The 25123-nt window shown below is 51.4% G+C and overlaps 1 long non-coding RNA gene across 3 annotated transcripts in view; it reads right to left on the bottom strand.

Annotated features, from left to right (window-relative positions):
- LOC134943938 (uncharacterized) overlaps positions 1-25123 on the bottom strand; it is a 33719-nt gene that overhangs the window by 6000 nt on the left and 2596 nt on the right. The window contains exons 1-3 of one of the 3 annotated variants that reach the window (XR_010181835.1): positions 14745-15181; positions 9520-9659; positions 6548-6598 (exon numbers count right to left, since the gene is read on the bottom strand). This is a non-coding gene — a long non-coding RNA (uncharacterized LOC134943938). Of the gene's footprint in view, positions 1-6547; positions 6599-9519; positions 9660-14744; positions 15182-25123 lie in introns of those variants that run through there. The other 2 variants (XR_010181836.1, XR_010181834.1) reach the window with 2 other exon arrangements.

Genomic DNA, 25123 nt, shown 5'->3' with positions numbered 1-25123 from the left:
CACCAAACGCTAATGGAGATGCGCGGGACACCAGGCGCTGATGGAGATGCGCAGGATACCAGACGCTAATGGAGATGCGCAGGACACCAGGCGCTAATGGATATGCGCGGGACACCAGGCGCTAATAGAGTTTTATGGGACACCAAACGCTAATTGAGATGCGCGGGACACCAGGCGTTTATGGAGATGCGCGGGACACCTGGCGTTTATGGAGATGCGCGGGACACCAGACGCTAATAGAGATGCGCGGGACACCAGGCGCTAATGGAGATGCGCGGGACACCAGGAGCTAATAGAGTTTTATGGGACACCAAACGCTAATGGAGATGCGTGGGACACCAGGCGTTTATGGAGATGCGTGGGACACCAGGCGTTTATGGAGATGCGCGGGACACCAGACGCTAATAGAGATGCGCGGGACACCAGGCACTAATGGAGATGCGCGGGACACCAGGTGTTGATGGAGATGCGCGGTACACCAGATGCTAATAGAGATGCGCGGGACACCAGGCGCTAATGGAGATGCGCGGGACACCAGGTGCTAATGGAGATGCACAGGACACCAGGCGCTAATGGAGTTTTATGGGACACCAAACGCTAATGGAAATGTGCGGGACACCAGACGCTAATGGAGATGCGCGGGACACCAGGCGTTGATGGAGATGCGCGGGACACCAGACGCTAATGGAGATGCACAGGACACCAGATGCTAATGGAGATGCGCGGGACACCAGGCGCTAATGGAGATGCGCGGGACACCAGGCGCTAATGGAGATGCACAGGACACCAGGCGCTAATGGAGTTTTATGGGACACAAAACGCTAATGGAAATGTGCGGGACACCAGACGCTATTGGAGATGCGCGGGACACCAGGCGTTGATGGAGATGCGCGGGACACCAGACGCTAATGGAGATGCGTGGGACACCAGGCGCTAATGGAGTTTTATGGGACACCAAACGCTAATGGAGATGCGCAGGACACCAGACGCTGATGGAGAAGCGCGGGACACCAGGCGCTAATGGAGATGCGTGGGACACCAGGCGCTAACGGAGATGCGCAGGACACCAAATGCTAATGGAGGTGTGTGGGACACCAGGCGCTGATGGAGAAGCGCAGGACACCAGGCGCTGATGGAGATGTGCAGGACACCAGACGCTAATGGAGATGCGCGGGACACCAAGCGTTTATGGAGATGCACAGGACACCAGATGCTAATGGAGATGCGCGGTACACCAGGCGCTAATGGAGATGCACGGGACACCAGGCGCTAATTGAGTTTTATGGGACACCAAATGCTAATGGAGATGCGCGGGACACCAGGCGCTGATGGAGATGCGCAGGACACCAGACGCTAATGGAGATGTGCAGGACACCAGACGCTAATGGAGTTTTATGGGACACCAAACGCTAATGGAGATGCGCGGGACACCAGGCGCTGATGGAGATGCGCAGGACAACAGATGCTAATGGAGATGCGCAGGACACCAGGCGCTAATGGATATGCGCGGGACACCAGGCGCTAATAGAGTTTTATGGGACACCAAACGCTAATTGAGATGCGCGGGACACCAGGCGTTTATGGAGATGCGCGGGACACCAGGCGTTGATGGAGATGCGCGGGATACCAGACGCTAATAGAGATGCGCGGGACACCAGGCGCTAATGGAGATGCGCGGGACACCAGGCGCTAATAGAGTTTTATGGGACACCAAACGCTAATGGAGATGCGCGGGACACCAGGCGTTTATGGAGATGCGTGGGACACCAGGCGTTTATGGAGATGCGCGGGACACCAGACGCTAATAGAGATGCGCGGGACACCAGGCACTAATGGAGATGCGCGGGACACCAGGCGTTGATGGAGATACGCGGGACACCAGATGCTAATAGAGATGCGCGGGACACCAGGCGCTAATGGAGATGCACAGGACACCAGATGCTAATGGAGATGCGTGGGACACCAGGCGCTAATGGAGATGCGCGGGACACCAGGCGCTAATGGAGATGCACAGGACACCAGGCGCTAATGGAGTTTTATGGGACACCAAACGCTAATGGAAATGTGCGGGACACCAGACGCTAATGGAGATGCGCGGGACACCAGGCGTTGATGGAGATGCGCGGGACACCAGACGCTAATGGAGATGCGCGGGACACCAGACGCTAATGGAGATGTGCGGGACACCAGGCGTTGATGGAGATGCGCGGGACACCAGGCGCTAATGGAGGTGTGCGGGACACCAGGCGCTGATGGAGAAGCGCGGGACACCAGGCGCTAATGGATATGCGTGGGACACCAGGCGCTAACGGAGATGCGCAGGACACCAGATGCTAATGGAGGTGTGTGGGACACCAGGCGCTGATGGAGAAGCGCAGGACGCCAGGCACTGATGGAGATGTGCAGGACACCAGACGCTAATGGAGATGCGCGGGACACCAAGCGTTTATGGAGATGCACAGGACACCAGATGCTAATGGAGATGCGCGGTACACCAGGCGCTAATGGAGATGCGCGGGACACCAGGCGCTAATGGAGATGCACGTGACACCAGGCGCTAATTGAGTTTTATGGGACACCAAATGCTAATGGAGATGCGCGGGACACCAGGCGCTGATGGAGATGCGCAGGACACCAGACGCTAATGGAGATGTGCAGGACACCAGACACTTATGGAGTTTTATGGGACACCAAACGCTAATGGAGATGCGCGGGACACCAGGCGCTGATGGAGATGCGCAGGACACCAGATGCTAATGGAGATGCGCAGGACACCAGGCGCTAATGGATATGCGCGGGACACCAGGCGCTAATAGAGTTTTATGGGACACCAAACGCTAATTGAGATGCGCGGGACACCAGGCGTTTATGGAGATGCGCGGGACACCAGACGCTAATAGAGATGCGCGGGACACCAGGCGCTAATGGAGATGCGCGGGACACCAGGCGCTAATAGAGTTTTATGGGACACCAAACGCTAATGGAGATGCGCGGGACACCAGGCGTTTATGGAGATGCGTGGGACACCAGGCGCTAATGGAGATGCACAGGACACTAGATGCTAATGGAGATGCGCGGGACACCAGGCGCTAATGAAGATGCGCGGGACACCAGGTGCTAATGGAGATGCACAGGACACCAGGCGCTAATGGAGTTTTATGGGACACCAAACGCTAATGGAAATGTGCGGGACACCAGACGCTAATGGAGATGCGCGGGACACCAGGCGTTGATGGAGATGCGCGGGACACCAGACGCTAATGGAGATGCGTGGGACACCAGGCGCTAATGGAGTTTTATGGGACACCAAACGCTAATGGAGATGCGCAGGACACCAGACGCTAATGGAGATGCGCGGGACACCAGAAGCTAATGGAGATGTGCGGGACACCAGGCGTTGATGGAGATGCGCGGGACACCAGGCGCTGATGGAGATGCGCGGGACACCAGGCACTGATGGAGATGCGTGGGACACCAGGCGCTAACGGAGATGCACGGGACACCAGACGCTAATGGAGATGCGCGGGACACCAGGCACTAATGGAGTTTTATGGGACACCAAACGCTAATGGAGATGTGCAGGACACCAGACGCTAATGGAGTTTTATGGGACACCAAACGCTAATGGAGATGCGCGGGACACCAGATGCTAATGGAGGTGCGCGTGACACCAGGCGCTGATGGAGTTGCGCGGGACATCAGACGCTAATGGAGATGTGCGGGACACCGGGCGCTGATGGAGATGTGCGGGACACTAGGCGCTAATGGCAATGCGCGGGACACCAGACGCTAATGGAGATGCTCGGGACACCAGACGCTAATGGAGATGCGTGGGACACCAGGCGCTAATGGAGTTTTATGGGACACCAAACGCTAATGGAGATGTGCAGGACACCAGACGCTAATGGAGTTTTATGGGACACCAAACGCTAATGGAAATGTGCGGGACACCAGACGCTAATGGAGATGCGCGGGACACCAGGCGTTGATGGAGTTGCGCGGGACACCAGACGCTAAGGGAGATGCGTGGGACACCAGGCGCTAATGGAGTTTTATGGGACACCAAACGCTAATGGAGATGCGCAGGACACCAGACGCTAATGGAGATGCGCGGGACACCAGACGCTAATGGAGATGTGCGGGACACCAGGCGTTGATGGAGATGCGCGGGCACCAGGCGCTGATGGAGATGCGCGGGACACCAGGCGCTGATGGAGATGCGCGGGACACCAGGCTCTAATGGAGATGCGTGGGCCACCAGGCGCTAACGGAGATGCATGGGACACCAGACGCTAATGGAGATGCGCGGGACACCAGGCACTAATGGAGTTTTATGGGACACCAAACGCTAATGGAGATGCGCGGGACACCAGATGCTAATGGAGGTGCGCGTGACAGCAGGCGCTGATGGAGTTGCGCGGGACATCAGATGCTAATGGAGATGTGCGGGACACCAGGCGCTAATGGAGTTTTATGGGACACCAAACGCTAATGGAGATGCGCGGGACACCAGATGCTAATGGAGGTGCGCGTGACACCAGGCGCTGATGGAGTTGCGCGGGACATCAGACGCTAATGGAGATGTGCGGGACACCAGGCGCTGATGGAGTTGCGCGGGACATCAGACGCTAATGGAGGTGCGCGTGACACCAGGCGCTGATGGAGTTGCGCGGGACATCAGACGCTAATGGAGATGTGCGGGACACCAGGCGCTGATGGAGATGTGCGGGACACTAGGCGCTAATGGCAATGTGCGGGACACCAGACGCTAATGGAGATGCGCGGGACACCAGACGCTAATGGAGATGCGTGGGACACCAGGCGCTAATGGAGTTTTATGGGACACCAAACGCTAATGGAGATGTGCGGGACAATAGACGCTAATGGAGATGCGCCGGATACCAGATGTTAATGGAGTTACGCCGGACACCAGACACTAATGGAGATGCGCGGGACACCAAACGCTAATGGAGATGCGTGGGACACCAGACGCTAATGGAGATGCGCGGGACACCAGGCGTTGATGGAGATGCGCGGGACACCAGACGCTAATTGAGATGCGTGGGACACCAGGCGCTAATGGAGTTTTATGGGACACCAAATGCTAATGGAGATGCGCAGGACGCCAGACGCTAATGGAGATGCGCGGGACACCAGGCGCTAATGGAGATGCACGGGACACCAGGCGTTGATGGAGATGCGCGGGACACCAGGCACTGATGGAGATGCGCGGGACACCAGGCTCTAATGGAGATGCGCGGGACACCAGGCTCTAATGGAGATGCGCGGGACACCAGGCACTGATGGAGATGCGCGGGACACCAGGCTCTAATGGAGATGCGCGGGACACCAGGCTCTAATGGAGATGCGCGGGACACCAGGCTCTAATGGAGATGCGCGGGACACCAGGCTCTAATGGAGATGTGCAGGACCCCAGACGCTAATGGAGTTTTATGGGACACCAAACGCTAATGGAGATGTGCAGGACCCCAGACGCTAATGGAGTTTTATGGGACACCAAACGCTAATGGAGATGCGCGGGACACCAGATGCTAATGGAGGTGCGCTTGACACCAGGCGCTGATGGAGATGCGCGGGACACCAGGCGCTGATGGAGTTGCGCGGGACATCAGACGCTAATGGAGATGTGCGGGACACCAGGCGCTAATGGAGATGTGCGGGACACCAGGCGCTGATGGAGATGTGCGGGACACTAGGCGCTAATGGCAATGCGCGGGACACCAGACGCTAATGGAGATGCGCGGGACACCAGACGCTAATGGAGATGCGTGGGACACCAGGCGCTAATGGAGTTTTATGGGACACCAAACGCTAATGGAGATGTGCGGGACAACAGACGCTAATGGAGATGTGCGGGACAACAGACGCTAATGGAGATTGCCGGGACACCAGGCGCTAACGGTGATGCACGGGACACCAGACGCTAACGGAGATGCGCGGGACACCAGGCACTAATGGAGATGTGCAGGACACCAGACGCTAATGGAGTTTTATGGGACACCAAACGCTAAAGGAGATGCGCGTGACACCAGGCGCTGATGGAGTTGCGCGGGACACCAGGCGCTAATGGAGATGTGTGAGACACCAGGCGCTAATGGAGTTTTATGGGACACCAAACGCTAAAGGAGATGCGCGTGACACCAGGCGCTGATGGAGTTGCGCGGGACACCAGGCGCTAATGGAGATGTGTGAGACACCAGGCCCTAATGGAGTTTTATGGGACACCAAACGCTAATGGAGATGCGCGGGACAACGGACGCTAATGGAGATGTGCGGGACAACAGACGCTAATGGAGGTGCGCCGGATACGAGATGTTAATGGAGTTACGCTGGACACCAGACGCTAATGGAGTTACGCCGGACACCAGCCACTAATGGAGTTGCACGGAACCTGGAAGCTCACTCACGCCAGGCGTCTCCTGCTGCGTGGCGTATTCAGGCTGGATGTACGAGGACACATCTGTATGTTTTTATTTAGTTAGATGCAGTGTGGGAATCATTTAGATAGCAGTCTCAGTATTCTCACCATGTTTGGAAGGTTCATACAGCTTTGCTGGCTATGTTACGCTTTCTGCATCTGTCATAAATAGATATTTTTATTAAATGTCATGGACTGATGTGAATGGACAAATAATCTCTGTAAAGCGCAACGGGGAATATGGGGGGGGGGGGGGGGGGAGTAAATTCAGCGCAATGGATGCGATGTGCTGTTCCAAAACCATAGAGGTACGAGGGAAAACTTGCAGTGTCGGCCCTTCCATACATGGTCAATATGTGTGCAGCCGGGCATATCACAGCGATGCACAGCGTCACACTGAATTGAATTACCCCCTATGTGTGCGCTATGTTAATATCTGTTAATAAATGAATATTTTTCTGCACATTAGGTAGTAATAACCATACACTAGTCATAGGTGCATCTACATATAGCACTATGACAAGGCTTATTTGTGCCCTTTGTCACCCATGCCCCCGAGGCGAATTACATCATGTGTAAGGGGTGGGGCCACCAGCGCCGATAAGAGCAGAACTGGCTGTTTCACATTGCGGTCTGCATGTCTGGAGCAACTAAAGGACGCTGCGGCGAAACTGCATGTCTGGAGCATCTAAAGGACACTGCGGCTGCACTACAGTCTGCATATCTGGGGCATCTAAAGGACGCTCCGGCGGCACGGCAGTCTGCATATCTGGGGCATCTAAAGGACGCTCCGGCGGCACGGCAGTCTGCATATCTGGGGCATCTAAAGGACGCTCCGGCGGCACTACAGTCTGCATGTCTGGGGCATCTAAAGGACGCTCCGGCTGCACTACAGTCTGCATGTCTGGGGCATCTAAAGGACGCTCCGGCTGCACTACAGTCTGCATGTCTGGGGCATCTAAAGGACGCTCCGGCTGCACTACAGTCTGCATGTCTGGGGCATCTAAAGGACGCTCCGGCTGCACTACAGTCTGCATGTCTGGGGCATCTAAAGGACGCTCCGGCGGCACGGCAGTCTGCATATCTGGGGCATCTAAAGGACGCTCCGGCGGCACGGCAGTCTGCATATCTGGGGCATCTAAAGGACGCTCCGGCGGCACGGCAGTCTGCATATCTGGGGCATCTAAAGGACGCTCCGGCGGCACGGCAGTCTGCATGTCTGGAGCATCTAAAGGACGCTCCGGCTGCACTACAGTCTGCATGTCTGGGGCATCTAAAGGACGCTCCGGCTGCACTACAGTCTGCACGTCTGGAGCATCTAAAGGACGCTCCGGCTGCACTACAGTCTGCATATCTGGGGCATCTAAAGGACGCTCCGGCTGCACTACAGTCTGCATATCTGGGGCATCTAAAGGACGCTCCGGCTGCACTACAGTCTGCATGTCTGAGGCATCTAAAGGACGCTGCGGCTGCACTACAGTCTGCATGTCTGGGGCATCTAAAGGACGCTCCGGCTGCACTACAGTCTGCATGTCTGGGGCATCTAAAGGACGCTCCGGCTGCACTACAGTCTGCATGTCTGGGGCATCTAAAGGACGCTCCGGCTGCACTACAGTCTGCATGTCTGGGGCATCTAAAGGACGCTCCGGCTGCACTACAGTCTGCATGTCTGAGGCATCTAAAGGACGCTCCGGCGGCACGGCAGTCTGCATGTCTGGGGCATCTAAAGGACGCTCCGGCTGCACTACAGTCTGCATATCTGGGGCATCTAAAGGACGCTCCGGCTGCACTACAGTCTGCATGTCTGGGGCATCTAAAGGACGCTCCGGCGGCACTACAGTTTGCATGTCTGGGGCATCTAAAGGTCGCTCCGGCGGCACGGCAGTCTGCATGTCTGGAGCATCTAAAGGACGCTCCGGCGGCACGGCAGTCTGCATGTCTGGGGTATCTAAAGGACGCTCCGGCGGCACGGCAGTTTGCATGTCTGGGGTATCTAAAGGACGCTCCGGCGGCACGGCAGTCTGCATGTCTGGGGTATCTAAAGGACGCTCCGGCTGCACTACAGTCTGCATGTCTGGGGCATCTAAAGGACGCTCCGGCTGCACTACAGTCTGCATGTCTGGGGCATCTAAAGGACGCTCCGGCGGCACTACAGTTTGCATGTCTGGGGCATCTAAAGGTCGCTCCGGCGGCACGGCAGTCTGCATGTCTGGAGCATCTAAAGGACGCTCCGGCGGCACGGCAGTCTGCATGTCTGGGGTATCTAAAGGACGCTCCGGCGGCACGGCAGTCTGCATATCTGGGGCATCTAAAGGACGCTCCGGCGGCACGGCAGTCTGCATGTCTGGAGCATCTAAAGGACACTGCAGCGAAACTGCAGTCTGCATGTCTGGGGCATCTAAAGGACGCTCCGGCGGCACGGCAGTCTGCATGTCTGGAGCATCTAAAGGACGCTCCGGCGGCACGGCAGTCTGCATGTCTGGGGTATCTAAAGGACGCTCCGGCGGCACGGCAGTCTGCATGTCTGGGGTATCTAAAGGACGCTCCGGCGGCACGGCAGTCTGCATGTCTGGGGCATCTAAAGGACGCTCCGGCTGCACTACAGTCTGCATGTCTGGGGCATCTAAAGGACGCTCCGGCGGCACGGCAGTCTGCATGTCTGGGGTATCTAAAGGACGCTCCGGCGGCACGGCAGTCTGCATGTCTGGGGTATCTAAAGGACGCTCCGGCGGCACGGCAGTCTGCATGTCTGGGGTATCTAAAGGACGCTCCGGCTGCACTACAGTCTGCATGTCAGGAGCATCTAAAGGACTTAAATGCACTTAACGCAGATTTCTGCTTGCATTCTCCTGCGGTGGGAACAAAAATCTGCGCTAAATAGGGATTTTGCCCTTACAGCGGCCGCTGAGCGTGTTACAGTAGCTTACAGCTCCGGGCACTTCACCTGAAATCTATGGGTTAATGTGCATTAGATGTGGGCTTACTGCATGAACAAATGGGCTTGTAATTGAATAACTCCGGAGCTACAAGCCTGTGGTAAGCATTAATTGAATATGGGCCAAAGAGATTACGTGACTTACGTGGTATGAGCGGTGGGAGTACGGATAAATCGGACATGTCTGTTATTTAGGACTCCTCCAATCGGTGTAATACAGATCAGGCTCAGGGCGGTACTGTGAGCAGGAAGGAAAAACATCCTTTAGGCGTAGACTTTGTGTGCCTAATTAATAAGCAAATATAATTAACAATGTAATCTGGGCCTTGCTGCTATAACAGGTGTCTGTAAAACAAATACTAGAAAAACAAACTTTATACAGTTGTAGGTAGTGGTGTTCTTATTACCAATGTCAATAATATCTAGAAATGTGTTTTAATGTTCTTGCCTTATACTAAAATAAGTGAATGTATTCGTATGATTCTATGGGCTCTATTTATGAAACATTGAAAAATCAATTTTGTAGCAAGACCTCAGGATAAAATGCTCTTTACTGCTTTGGGTCTTTTATCACAAGCTTGTATCAAACGAAATCAGAGATTTCTCCGAGGCGGGATTAGGTGACAGCCGGAACGGTCCGGATTCCAGAACGCCGGACCAGCTATGTGCAGTGGAGCTCTCTGTGCATGTCTCCTTGAACTGTTTGCTGTGTGACCGTCGTCACATACACAGGGATGGGCACAAGTCGCTGCAGGAAGCCGGTCCGGCGTTCCGGAGTTCGGGCCGCTCAGGCTTTCACCCAAGCAGCGGAAAGGGTAACTTTCTGCCTCTAGGTAATGACACCTATAGACGATATTACCAATTCACCAATGCCTTTGTGGATTGAAGACCTATGTGCTTGTGAGAATGCCTGCCGCACATGTGCACTTCGCAACCACCCTTCGCCGGCAGCGTTAAAGAAAAAGTGGGAAAAAACCTAATGCATGTGGACTAAACGGGGTCGACCCAATGTATCTCGATCTAATGAACCACACCCATCTGTGTTATGGTATTAATGTGTTAAGTGTTTAGAATGTGAGAATATGTGTACATGTGACCTACAACACACATTAGTTTATGATGTGTATATACAGGGTTGGTGGAATGCCATCGAGCCTGAAGCATGGTGAGCCTTCGAGGGGACACATTTCAACAAATTTGGGTAAAAAAAAATTAAAAACACTTTTTTGTGTGTGTTGGCCCTTTTGACCCTGTTGACCTCGACCTAATGACTGTCTATCCTTGAAATGTCTAATGCTGGTCAAAGATTAGGTCGATATCGTGTACGAATACGCGATATTGACGCCTCGATTGACGCATTGTGGGCACATCATGCATGTTTTATGCACAATTACGATGCGATGCGCGGTACAGCGGGTTGCATCGAATGATTATATGTGCAGCCCATATTATACGTTGTAATCGTATGCACATCGCACCATGTTTTATGTACATACGATGCATCGTACGATTTTGAGATTACCCTGGAATTTTTTTATTTTTTTTTTGGAGAGTGAGACACACCATCATCGTTTAATGACCCGTCGTGTGGCCAGAGCCTCAAATCATGTGTCCACAGCTGCCGGGGGAATTGAAGGGAAATCGTGCCCGGAATGGATCGGATGCTGGTCATCCTGGTGTATGGCCAGCATACCTTCTATACCTGACCCAACACTATACGTTCTCTATATTTGCACAGAGACCGCCACTTTGGGGTAAATTATCACTAGTGACCGTATAATGTGACCGGCCGTGTACAGTTCTCAGAAATACCCCCATAGCATTTGTATGGGTATGGGTCATTAGGGCAACCACACTTAGGTCGACAGGCATTAGGTCGACAACTATTGGTCCACATTCATTAGGTTGACAGGGTCATTAGGTTGACATGTACTAGGTCGATATGGAAAAAGGTTGACATGAGTTTTTTTAACTTTTTTTGGTGTTGTTTTCTTCGTAGAGTGACCGGGAACCCCAATTAGTGCACCGTGTCCCAATCGTAGTCCACGTTGATCGTAAAGTATGAAAAAGTTAAAAAAAATTTAAAAACAACGTGAAAAACGCATGTCGACCTTTTTCCATGTCGACCTAGTACATGTCGACCTAGTGACCTTGTCGACCTAATGCATGTTGACCAATAGTGGTTGACCTAAGTATGGTTGACCGTATCCCCATTTGTACACATGACCAGTGCTCATACCATCATATATGCAGTAAATGGGTGTAGAGAGCGGTATAATCAGGTCTAACACCAGACTGTTAAACTTGTCTCAATTCAATAATTAGCCGTTTCCTGTAATCCTGGTCTTTCTCCTCCTGTCCCTAATACTTTAATTAAACAGCGGTCTCCAGTTACCCGACATCCAATATATGAATTATGGGGGTAATTCCAAGTTGATCGCAGCAGGAAATTTTTTAGCAGTTGGGCAAAACCATGTGCACTGCAGGGGGGGGGCAGATATAACATTTGCAGAGAGAGTTAGATTTGGGTGGGTTGTTTTGTTTCTGTGCAGGGTAAATACTGGCTGCTTTATTTTTACACTGCAATCTAGATTGCAGATTAAACACACCACACCCAAATCTAACTCTCTATGCACATGTTATATCTGCCTCCCCTGCAGTGCACATGGTTTTGCCCAACTGCTAACAAATTTCCTGCTGCGATCAACTAGGAATTACCCCCTATGTCCATTGTGTATTGCCTGCTGAGCACAGATTACCTGGGAACAATGTCTGAGAACCTGTGACAGAGGTGTGAGCAGAGCCGGCCCTAGCCAATTTGATGCCCTAGGCAAAATTTTGTCTGGTGCCCCCTAGCTCCGCCGCTAGTTCTGCAACTGTACCTGCAACGCTCAGGTAGTGGGGCCCACCGGGGGGGTACCCTGTGGGCCAGTTCAACTCTGCACAATGCCACACAGTAATGACCATAGGCCCTCATTCCGAGTTGTTCGCTCGGTATTTTTCATCGCATCGCAATGAAAATCCGCTTAGTACGCATGCGCAATGTTCGCACTGCGACTGCGCCAAGTAACTTTGCTATGTAGAAAGTAATTTTACTCACGGCTTTTTCATCGCTCCGGCGATCGTAATGTGATTGACAGGAAATGGGTGTTACTGGGCGGAAACACGGCGTTTCAGGGGCGTGTGGCTGAAAACGCTACCGTTTCCGGAAAAAACGCAGGAGTGGCCGGAGAAACGGTGGGAGTGCCTGGGCGAACGCTGGGTGTGTTTGTGACGTCAAACAGGAACGACAAGCACTGAACTGATCGCACAGGCAGAGTAAGTCTGAAGCTACTCTGAAACTGCTAAGTAGTTAGTAATCGCAATATTGCGAATACATCGGTCGCAATTTTAAGAAGCTAAGATTCACTCCCAGTAGGCGGCGGCTTAGCGTGTGTAACTCTGCTAAATTCGCCTTGCGACCGATCAACTCGGAATGAGGGCCATAATACATATAATTCCACACAGTAAAGGAATCTTACACATATGCCCCACATTAGTAATGCCCATAATACACATAATGCCACACAGTAATGCACCTTACACATATGCCCCACATTAGTAATGCCCATAATACACATATACTGCCACAGATACTGCCACACTTGCTGGTTATACAAAAAGACCAGTATCAAACATGTAGAAACTGTCCATTCTCTTCACTATTCAGTGTGTTTGCTGGTGTCTGTTACTGCATGCCCTTTACTTTATACTGTGGGAGCTAAATGCTCTGCCCTCCAGTCTGATGTGTCCGAAAGTCACGCTGCACTGATGTTTCATATAGAAAATAGCACAACGCAACTTACTGACCACGTTACAGTGCTAGATGGCAGGGGAATTTTACGGCATGGACTGACTAGGAAATAAAGTGTGGGGAGAACATTGCCCATGTTATGTCCCTGCAGACACATGGGAATTGCACAGGGATAAGGGACACAGGATAACAGGGTCCCCCTCCCCTATGTGCACAAGCAGTATAGGTGATGTCAGGTTTCTGTGAAGCAGTCTTCCAAAATACACGTGTTATAGAAGCCATCCAGTAATAACCAGGTGTGGTTCGTTTTATCGACAGTGTCTAGGTCGACAATGTTTAGGTCGACCACTATAGGTCGACAGTCACTAGGTCGACATGGATGGAAGGTCAACAGGGTTTCTAGGTCGACATGTGCTAGGTCGACAGGTCTAAAGGTCGACATGAGGATTATTATTTTTTTGGTGTCGTTTTCTTCGTAAAGTGACCGGGATCCCAAATTAGTGCACCGCGTCCCCTCGCTTCGGGCATGGTGCCTTCGCTCCGCTACCGCTTCGCTCGGCACACTTTACCGTTCCAATCGTAGTCCACGTGGATCGTTAAGTATGAAAAAATAAAAAAATAAAAAAAATGTGAAAAACTCATGTCGACCTTTAGACCTGTCGACCTAGCACATGTCGACCTAGAAACCCTGTCGACCTTCCATCCATGTCGACCTAGTGACTGTCGACCTATAGTGGTCGACCTAAACATTGTCGACCTAGACACTGTCGATCTTCAGACCGGATCCCGTAATAACCTTATATAGTCAGTGAAAATGTCACAGGTCCAGGAATTGCATTTACTTGGCTTCTGCTGTCTGTCTGAGGTCTCACAAGTCAGCGGCATTCAAGCATGTCAGAGGAAGTTAAAGGCACAGTGTGCATTTTTTTTTACAAATGTAAACAGCAGTGTATACAAGTACTGATTGAATACATTTGGAAAGTAACAGTTAGTTTGCGGACTGTCCCTCTCAGCATGAGATGCTGCAGGGACCTGCTTGGATGCCCCTAGACATGCTTGAATGCCCTAGGCAAATGCCTAGCCTGCCTATAGCTAAGGCCGGCTCTGGGTGTGAGGACAGTGGAGGGACACATGGAGAACACCTAGTCATTCTGCTCAGTCACGCTGGGCTATCTTCTACAGATCTGTCCCTCATGGTGACCCACACGCCCTTTAGATTACCTGGGAACAATGTCTGAGAACCTGTGACAGAGGTGTGAGGACAGTGAAGGGACACATGGAGAACACCTAGTCATTCTGCTCAGTCACGCTGGGCTCTCTTCTACAGATCTGTCCCTCATGGTGACCCACACGCCTTTTATCCAGTGGTGGGATTCAAATAAATGAACAACAGGTTCTATCATGTCCTAATGACCATTTTAAGTATACCGAAAGGTAGTTTAATAATTCATGCATTTAATACTCAAATAACACCCATTATGCGTTATGCCACACACTGTAACGCCAATTACATATTATGATACACACAGTTATGGCCCTGACACCATTTTATGCCCACACACAATAATGCCACTTACATTGCTAGGGGTCTCCTGTGCGTTGCCAGGGGTTTCATGCGCGTTGCTAGGGGTCTCCTGTGCGTTGCCAGGGGTTTCATGCACGTTGCTAGGGGTCTCCTGTGCGTTGCCAGGGGTTTCATGCGCGTTGCTAGGGGTCTCCTGTGCGTTGCCAGGGGTTTCATGCACGTTGCTAGGGGTCTCCTGTGCGTTGCCAGGGGTTTCATGTGCGTTGCTAGGGGTCTCCTGTGCATTGCCAGGGGTTTCATATGTGTTGCTAGGGGGTCTCCTGTGCGTTGCCAGGGCTTTCCTGCGTATTGCCAGGTATCTCCTGGCCGCTGCATCAGTAAAGTAGGGAGGGTGGGTGCGGGCATCAGTGGTTCCTGCTAGCCTCCGCAGTAGATTGAGACACGCTGGGGGCTGTGGAAGCGCTTCTGTACCATAGTAGTGTAAAAAAAAACACCCTCTTAAAATGCCCGCCGCCAAGGTGACAGGCGCTAGAGGTCAAATGTGACCTCTAGCTTCTGTCTCCTCCATGGCGGCGGCCATTTTTGGTTGTTTTTTTTTTCATTGCTATGGTACAGAAGCGCTTCTGCAGCCCCCAGCGCGTCTCAATCTACTGCGGGGGCAGCGGCGGCAAGCTCTACTGGGGTAACGGAATCTGCACCTATGCTGGCGGCGCTCATTAACAAACGGTTCTCAGAACCATACCTAACATTAGGTATCGGTTCTGAAGAACCGGTGCGAACCGGCTGAATCCCACCACTGCCTTTATCTCTTTCCCTTGTTATCTATTTTAGATACTGAGTTGCTATCATGTATTCAGGGGTGTTTGTAGCCTTTCTGAAGACTGGTGAAGGGTACAATAGTTCCCCCAAACCCACTGTGGATGAGCATCACCATATTTTAGAATCATATTGGCGGATCCGCCCTAAAGCGGGATAGGAACTAACTAGGCCTAATGAGTGCATGCACCTTTGTTCAGTAAGCAGTTGGCAGCAATAGGAGTTGGTACAAGTGAATCGGGGCCGATGCTTGTTGTCCAGGTCAAAGTGCTTATGGTTGTGGTATAACTGACATACCAAGAATGCCAGATTTGTGCTACCAACATGAGTACGTAGGTCCAGTTATCTTACTTGACTGACAACTGACCACTCTAGGTCATCCAATGGAATGTGTCAAGGATGAGAAAGTTCCAATGGAAAGTGTCACTTGGGTGGGCTGGTTATAGGTCATGGACGTTGGACTACTTACCCCATGAAGAAAGGGCTAGTAGACTATATAACCTGTACATTCTCGTAGCATACGTCTTTGAAATGGAATATCTTACAAAATCACATTGAACTGATTGCGCACACATACTAAAGAGATCCTGCCTGCCTCTGCACAGCTGTGTCCCCATGCTCACACTGAAATCCAAAGCCCATCTGTGCTTCGTTTAGTCCAGCATTCCAGAGCCAGCGTCTGGCCGGTTACCCATCAGATCCCCGTAGGCTTTCAGAAAGGATTCAGACAAAGCAGCTTGCAAAGAGGTGAAGCCACTGCTGCTGATTAACCAGGATATGCAAACAGTTCCTGGTGCCCGGGAGGGGGGGGGCACCGTGTTGGTACGCAGCTGGCACTCAGTTGGACAATGGGTGGCTTGGCTAAACAACACCAATAGGAAGAGTTAGTGAGATCTAGGTGCAGTCTCTGCACAGCCCAGGACTTACTCAGCCGCTGCGATGATCGGGGCCGGAGCTGACGTCAGAAACCCTCCCTCTAAACGCCCGGTCCCTCCTGCGTTTTCCCGGACACTCCTTGAAAACGGTCAGTTGCCACCCACAAACGCCCTCTTCCTGTCAATCTCCTTGCGATCGCCCGTGCGTTCGGAAATTGCGCACCATCGCTGCCCGGCGATCCCCGTTGCTGCGGTCCGTCATGCCTGCGCATTGCGGTGCATGCGCAGTTCAGACGTGATCACAGGCTGTGAGAAAACGCACGGCAGCGATCAGGTCTGAATTACCCCCTTATTGCTAAACGTAAATGCAATGTAAAATTCTACACTATCAATAGAAATAATACTAAAGGCGGTATATGAGTCACATTGAGGTATCTAACGTGATAGGCACCAAAGAATAGTACATGATTGTTGTTGTTGTTGTTGTCGTCTTCTGTTTTTGTTTCTTTTAATGAAAAAAAAATCACTTGATTTGAAGAAAAAAAAAAGGGGGGGGGGTATCTGGTGCACGAAATAGCTAGGAAACAGCTACAGAAGTAGTGTAAAGGAAGGTCACAAGCAAGCCAAAGATCATAGACTGGAGAAAAGCCAGAGGAATAAGAAAGGAACGAGGTCAAAGACAAGCCAAGGGTCATACGCTGGAGATACAGGAAACAACCACAGGGATAAGGCCGGAGTAAGATCAAAGGCAAGCCAAGGGTCATACACTGGAGATCCAGGAAACAGCCGCAGGGATAAGGACGGAGTAAGGTCAAAGGCAAGCCAAGGGTCATACACTGGAGATACAGGAAACAACCACAGGGATAAGGTCGGAGTAAGGTCAGAGGCAAGCCAAGGGTCATACACTGGAGATCCAGGAAACAGCCACAGGGATAAGGCCGGAGTAAGGTCAAAGGCAAGCCAAGGGTCATATACTGGAGATCCAGGAAACAGCCACAGGGATAAGGCCAGAGTAAGGTCAAAGGCAAGCCAAGGGTCATACACTGGAGATACAGGAAACAACCACAGGGATAAGGTCGGAGTAAGGTCAAAGGCAAGCCAAGGGTCATACACTGGAGATCCAGGAAACAGCCACAGGGATAAGGCCGGAGTAAGGTCAAAGGCAAGCCAAGGGTCATATACTGGAGATCCAGGAAACAGCCACAGGGATAAGGCCGGAGTAAGGTCAAAGGCAAGCCAAGGGTCATACACTGGAGATCCAGGAAACAGCCACAGGGATAAGGCCGGAGTAAGGTCAAAGGCAAGCCAAGGGTCATACACTGGAGATCCAGGAAACAGCCACAGGGATAAGGCCGGAGTAAGGTCAAAGACAAGCCAAGGGTCATACACTGGAGATCCAGGAAACAGCCACAGGGATAAGGCCGGAGTAAGGTCAAAGGCAAGCCAAGGGTCATATACTGGAGATCCAGGAAACAGCCACAGGGATAAGGCCAGAGTAAGGTCAAAGGCAAGCCAAGGGTCATACACTGGAGATCCAGGAAACAGCCACAGGGATAAGGCCGGAGTAAGGTCAAAGGCAAGCCAAGGGTCATACACTGGAGATCCAGGAAACAGCCACAGGGATAAGGCCGGAGTAAGGTCAAAGGCAAGCCAAGGGTCATACACTGGAGATCCAGGAAACAGCCACAGGGATAAGGCCGGAGTAAGGTCAAAGGCAAGCCAATGGTCATACACTGGAGATACAGGAAACAGCCACAGGGATAAGGACGAGTAAGGTCAAAGGCAAGCCAAGGGTCATACACTGAAGATACAGGAAACAACCACAGGGATAAGGACGGAGTAAGGTCAAAGGCAAGCCAAGGGTCATACACTGGAGATACAGGAAACAACCACAGGGATAAGGACGGAGTAAGGTCAAAGGCAAGCCAAGGGTCATACACTGGAGATACAGGAAACAGCTACAGGGATAAGGCCGGAGTAAGGTCAGAGGCAAGCCAAGGGTCATACACTGGAGATACAGGAAACAGCCACAGGGATAAGGCCGGAGTAAGGTCAAAGGCAAGCCAATGGTCATACACTGGAGATCCAGGAAACAGCCACAGGGATAAGGCCGGAGTAAGGTCAGAGGCAAGCCAAGGGTCATACACTGGAGATACAGGAATTGTATTGTATGGTCAGATGAACCATCCTTCATTTTGTAAACAAATGGACAAGACAACCTGTGGCACCAAATTAAAGATCTTATTGTTCTGTAATGTTGTATGACACTGGTGCAGCTTGTCAGGATATACAGTGTGGAAACACCGGTGCATGTTTTCAGGATATTCAGTGTAGGAAGAATGGAACTGCACAATTCCAGTACACTGTGCACACTGTACATGCCCCGTGCACACTGTACATGCCCCGTGCACACTGTACATGCCCCGTGCACACTGTACATGCCCCGTGCACACTGTATATGCCCCGTGCACACTGTACATGCCCCGTGCACACTGTATATGCCCCGTGCACACTGTACATGCCCCGTGCACACTGTACATGCCCCGTGCACACTGTACATGCCCCGTGCACACTACATGCCCCGTGCACACTGTACATGCCCCGTGCACACTGTACATGCCCGTGCACACTGTACATGCCCCGTGCACACTGTATATGCCCCGTGCACACTGTACATGCCCCGTGCACACTGTACATGCCCCGTGCACACTGTACATGCCCCGTGCACACTACATGCCCCGTGCACACTGTACATGCCCCGTGCACACTGTACATGCCCGTGCACACTGTACATGCCCCGTGCACACTGTATATGCCCCGTGCACACTGTACATGCCCCGTGCACACTGTACATGCTCTGTTAAGCGACATTCCATGTCCTACGTCATAGACCAGCTGGCGGTGAGAATATTGCTGCATTGGCTGAAATACCGCGCAGCCCTGAGATAAGTGCATGGTGTGAGGTCAGTGTACCATGGGCCTAATTCAGGATACAGTCATTAGGTCGACATGCATTAGATCGACAGGGACACTAGGTCGACAGGTCAAAAAATTTTGAGTTTTTCATACTTTACAATCCATGTGGACTACGACTGAGAACGGTGACCTTGCCTGAAGCATGGTGAGCGGACACGGTGCACTAATTGGTGTTCCCGGTCACTTTACAAAGAAAACAACACAAAAAAAAAAAAAGTACAAAAACCTCATGTCGACCTTTTGACCTGTCGACCTTTAGTGGTCAACCTAATTTGGGTCGACCCAACGACCCGTACCCCCTAATTCAGACCAGATCACAGCAGCAAATTTGTTAGCAGTTGGGCAAAACCATGTGCAGTGCAGGTGGGGCAGATGTAACATGTGCAGAGAGAGAGTTAGATTTGGGTGGGTTATATTGTTTCTGTGCAGGGTAAATACTGGCTGCTTTATTTTTACATTGCAATTTAGATTTCAGTTTGAACACACCCCACCCAAATCTAACTCTCTCTGCACATGTTACATCTGCCCCACCTGCACTGCACATGGTTTTGCCCAACTGCTAACAAATTTGCTGCTGCAATCAGATCTGAATTACCCCCTAAGTAGGAAAAGGAAATTGTATAAAGATTTCAGCTCAGAATTAGTGGGAAAAAGATAGCATTGGAAAATGTAATTTTAGAATAAGAGCGAAATGATGAAATGTCTCTCTCCATAGTAGGCGCTTGACAGGGCCGTAACTAGGTGTGTGCAGAAGGTGCATTGCTCACAGCGCACTTGCCCTGTGGGCGCACCTTCTACATACACCCCAAGTGGCCGAAATAGCCCTCCCGCTGACGGCCGCCCTCCCGCTCCCCTGTACCTTGCGCCCGCAGAAGCCCCAAGCTCCGACCAGCTGGAGCCGCTGATTGCTCGCTGTCATGCTGTGTAAAGTCAGCAGCAGCGGCCCGCCCCTCTCTGCCTGTGAAGTGGACAGACTGTGCAGAGGAGTCAGGAGCCGGCAACAGCGCTGGAAAAACGTACGCATCACATAAGTGCCTACACTATACTACACTACACTATATTACACTACAGTACACTATATTACACTACACTTCATTACACTACACTCTAAGGGTAGTGGGGGTGTAAGGGGGAATCTGCATGCCGTACTGTGTAAAAGGGGGACCTATCCAGCCGTAATGTGTAAAAGGGGGACTCTGTCTGCCGTAATGTGTAAAAAAGGGGACGCTGTCTGCCGTAACGTGTAAAAGGTGGACTCTGTCTGCCGTAATGTGTAAAAGGGGGACGCTGTCTGCCGTAATATGTGAAAAAGGGGACGCTGTCTGCCGTAATGTGTAAAAAGGGGAATCTGTCCGCTGTAATGTGTAAAAGGGGCTCTACCTGGTGTAGTGGCGCCACTGTGCGGCGTAATTTGAATAATGGAGACTACTGTGCAGTTATATGAATTTGTATTATTTTGTGGCCACACCCCTTCCCCATGAAGCCACGTCCCTATATATTTTTGTGCGCGCCTACGGCCCACACTGCCCCTGTTTTGCATAGAGGTGGGGGGGGGCGCCGATGCCGTTTCTTGCACACAGCGCTAAAATGTCTAGTTACGGCACTGGCGGTTTCTGGTGCATCCCCCATGGTGAATAATGATCCCCTATTTGATCTGTGATTTTCCCTTTTTCTATATAAGAGATTGCGCTGGTGAGGGAGTTTATTTAGGGCCCCTGCCTGCGCCATTTTTTATCGGAGCGGCTGCATGTGATGTCACGCATCCACCCCGAAAATGCTGCCAACACACCCGTTTGGCTCACGACGCCCCCACAACGTCCCCCCCCTCCTCCTGATTGTTGCCGCTGTCAGTCACTTTGCGGCTGCATGCTCGTGCGCTGCGGTCGGTGTGCGTGCACAGAGCCCCCCGGATGCAGCCGCTGCGTACAGACGCGTGGCTTTGTCCAGGTCTGAATGAACTGCCACAATGTCTGACCAATATGTATAAGAGAGAGGTGAGAGGTGATATGTGATGGGGAAGGAAAGAGATATGTTATAGAGGTGAAGGATGGGGGGGTGGGGGGGACGTTTTGAATGTAAAGGAAACTGAATTTTGAGGAGTTCCCTCTGAGATCAGGGCACCCTCCCGCATCCCACCCACTTCCCCAGGAGCATATTTTAATAATAACTAAGAAGAACCACATCCAGCTCCTTTGAAGACTTTAGTCCAGCAGTTTCCTACATCTATCATATACGGTGGGGTATCCAGTTGGGTGTGAGGTTTATCCTGCAAAAAAAAAAAAAACCTCATGAACCTCATGCCCAATTTTGGATTACCTCGGGAATGCGCTCTCCCGATACCCGTGGTAACTGAGTAAAAAAAAATATGCATGTAGGGTTTTCTGCTTAGAGCAAGTCCCGCTAATTTTTCCTAAATATAACAATTTTAGGAAAAATCAGACTTGCCTTGGGGATGCGTGAAAAAAATAGGATTTTGATAACCTACCGGTAAATCCTTTTCTCCTAGTCCGTAGAGGATGCTGGGGATGACATCAAGACCATGGGGTATAGACGGGATCCGCAGGAGACATGGGCACTTTAAAGACTTTTCATTGGGTGTGAACTGGCCCCTCCCTCTATGCCCCTCCTCCAGACCCCAGTTGTAGGAACTGTGCCCAGGGAGACTGACATTTCGAGGAAAGGAATTATTAACTAGTGGTGAGATATCTACCAACTCTCACCCTCAACCATGCCGCACACATGGCTTTCAACATAACACACGCCAACAGGCATGAACTAATTGCAGCAACATGCTGAAACTAATATAACACAACTTGTGTAACTGTAATAACTAAACTGCAGGTAAAGTACGCACTGGGACGGGCGCCCAGTATCCTCTACGGACTAGGAGAAAAGGATTTACCGGTAGGTTATCAAAATCCTATTTTCTCATACGTCCTAGAGGATGCTGGGGACGACATCAAGACCATGGGGTCTATACCAAAGCTCCAGTACGGGCGGGAGAGTGCGGATGACCCTGCAGCACCGATTGACCAAACTTTAGGTCCTCATCGGCCAAGTTGTCAAACTTGTAGAACTTAGCAAATGTGTTTGACCCTGACCAAGTAGCTGCTCGGCAAAGTTGTAATGCCGATAACCCCCGGGCAGCCGCCCGGGATGAGCCCACCTTCCTAGTGGAGTGGGCCTTTACCGACGTCGGTAACGGGAATCCAGCCGTAGTATGAGCTTGCTGAATCGTATTTCTAATCCAACGTGCAATAGTCTGCTTGGAAGCAGGACAGCCAATCTTGTTGTGATCATACAGGACAAACAGAGCCTCTGTTTTCCGTATACGAGCTGTTCGAGCAACATAGATTTTCAAAGCTCTAACCACATCTAGAGACTTTGAATCAGTGAATGTGTCAGTAACTACTGGCACCACAATAGGCTGGTTTATGTGAAAAGCAGAAACCACCTTAGGAAGAAAATGTTGGCGAGTTCGCAACTCTGCCCTATCTTCATGGAAAATCAGGTAAGGGCTCTTGTGAGAAAAGGCCCCTAATTCAGACACCCGCCTTGCGGATGCCAATGCCAAAAGCATCACCACTTTCCAAGTGAGAAACTTCAACTCTATCTTTTGTAGAGGCTCAAACCATTCCGATTGAAGGAACGGCAATACCACGTTAAGGTCCCATGGTGCCACTGGAGGCACGAATGGAGGCTGAATGTGCAGAACCCCTTTCACGAAGGTCTGAACCTCTGGAAGAGAGGCCAATTGTTTTTGGAAGAACACTGACAAGGCCGAAATTTGGACCTTGATTGATCCCAATCGTAGGCCCGTCTCCACACCATCCTGCACAAAATGGAGAAAACGTCCTAAGTGAAACTCTTCCGTAGGAGCTTTCTTGGATTCACACCAAGACACATATTTTCTCCAAATACGGTGGTAATGTTTTGACGTTACTCCCTTTCTGGCCTGAATAAGGGTGGGGATGACCTCCTTAGGAATACCCTTCCTGGCTAGGATATGGCGCTCAACAGCCATGCCGTCAAACGTAGCCGCGGTAAGTCTTGGTACACACACGGCCCCTGCTGCAGCAGGTCCTCCCGAGGAGGAAGAGGCCGAGGATCTTCTATGAGTAACTGCTGAAGATCTGGGTACCAAGCCCTTCTTGGCCAGCCTGGGGCAATGAAGATTGCTCGAACCCTTGTCTTTCTTATGATCCTGAGTACTTTTGGGATCAGCGGAAGTGGAGGGAAAACATACACTGACGGAAACACCCACTGGGTCACCAGTGCATCCACTGCTACTGTTTGAGGGTCTCTCGACCTGGAACAGTATCTCTGAAGCTTCTTGTTGAGACGAGACGCCATCATGTCTATTTGAGGAACTCCCCAAAGACTTGTCACCTCTGCGAAGACTTCTTGGTGGAGGCCCCACTCTCCTGGATGGAGATCGTGTCTGCTGAGGAAGTCTGCTTCCCAGTTGTCTACTCCCGGAATGAATATTGCTGACAGAGCTTGTAGATGTTTTTCTGCCCAGCGGAGGATTTTTGTCGCCTCTGCCATTGCCGCTCTGCTTTTTTTCGTTCCGTCCTGCCTGTTTATGTATGCGACTGCTGTTACATTGTCCGCCTGGATCTGCACAGGACGGTCTTGAAGAAGATGTACTGCTTGTTGAAGGCCGTTGTAAATGGCTCTTAGCTCCAGCACGTTTATGTGAAGGCAGGCTTCCTGATGTGACCAACGTCCCTGGAAGTTTTCTCCCTGAGAGATTGCTCCCCAGCCTCAGAGACTTGCATCCGTGGTTAATAGGACCCAGTCCTGAATCCCGAACCTGCGTCCCTCTAGCAGGTGAGAGCTGTGCAACCACCACAGGAGTGAAGTCCTGTTTTTTGACGACAGGATTATCCTTCTGTGCATGTGTAGGTGTGACCCCGACCACTTGTCCAACAGGTCCCACTGGAATACTCTGGCATGGCACCTGCCAAACTGTATGGCCTCGTAGGCCGCCACCATCTTCCCCAACAACCGAATGCACTGATGGATCGACACACTTGATGGTTTCAATATCTGTTTTACCATTTTCTGGACTTCCAGAGCCTTTTCCAGCGGAAGAAATACTCTCTGAACTTCTGTGTCCAGAATCATCCCGAGGAAAGACAACCTTGTCGTCGGTTCCAACTGTGACTTTGGGTAATTTATGATCCACCCGTGTTGTTGGAGTATTGACAGGGAGAGGGATATGTTTTGTAATAACTGCTCCCTGGATCTCGTCTTTTTCAGGAGGTCGTCCAGATAAGGGATTATATTGACTCCTTTCTGACAAAGGAGGACCATCATCTCCGCCATCCCCTTGGTGAATACCCTCGACGCTGTAGAGAGACCGAAAGGTAACGTCTGGAATTGGTAATGGCAATCCTGAATCGCGAATCTCAGATAAGCCTGGTGAGGAGGATAAATGGGAACATGCAGTTAAGCATCCTTTATGTCCACCGACACAAAGTAGTCCCCCTCCTCCAGACTGGCAATCACCGCCCGAAGTGATTCCATCTTGAACTTAAACCTTTTCAGTAAGAAATTCAGATTTTTTAGATTTAGGATCGGTCTGACCGAGCCGTCTGGCTTCGGAACAACAAAAAGGCTTGAATAAAAACCCCGCCCTTGTTGTGACAACGGTACCAGGACTATGACCTGGTCTTGACATAATTTTTTGGATTGCCGCTGTTACTGCTTCTCTCTCTGGCGGAGAAGCTGGCAAGGTCGATTTGAAAAATCGGCATGG

Source organism: Pseudophryne corroboree, chromosome 7 (assembly GCF_028390025.1).
Source record: "Pseudophryne corroboree isolate aPseCor3 chromosome 7, aPseCor3.hap2, whole genome shotgun sequence".
Taxonomy (NCBI): Eukaryota; Metazoa; Chordata; class Amphibia; order Anura; family Myobatrachidae; genus Pseudophryne; species Pseudophryne corroboree.
Note: the sequence above shows the minus strand (reverse complement) of the source record. Positions and strands in the feature narration are given on the sequence as shown.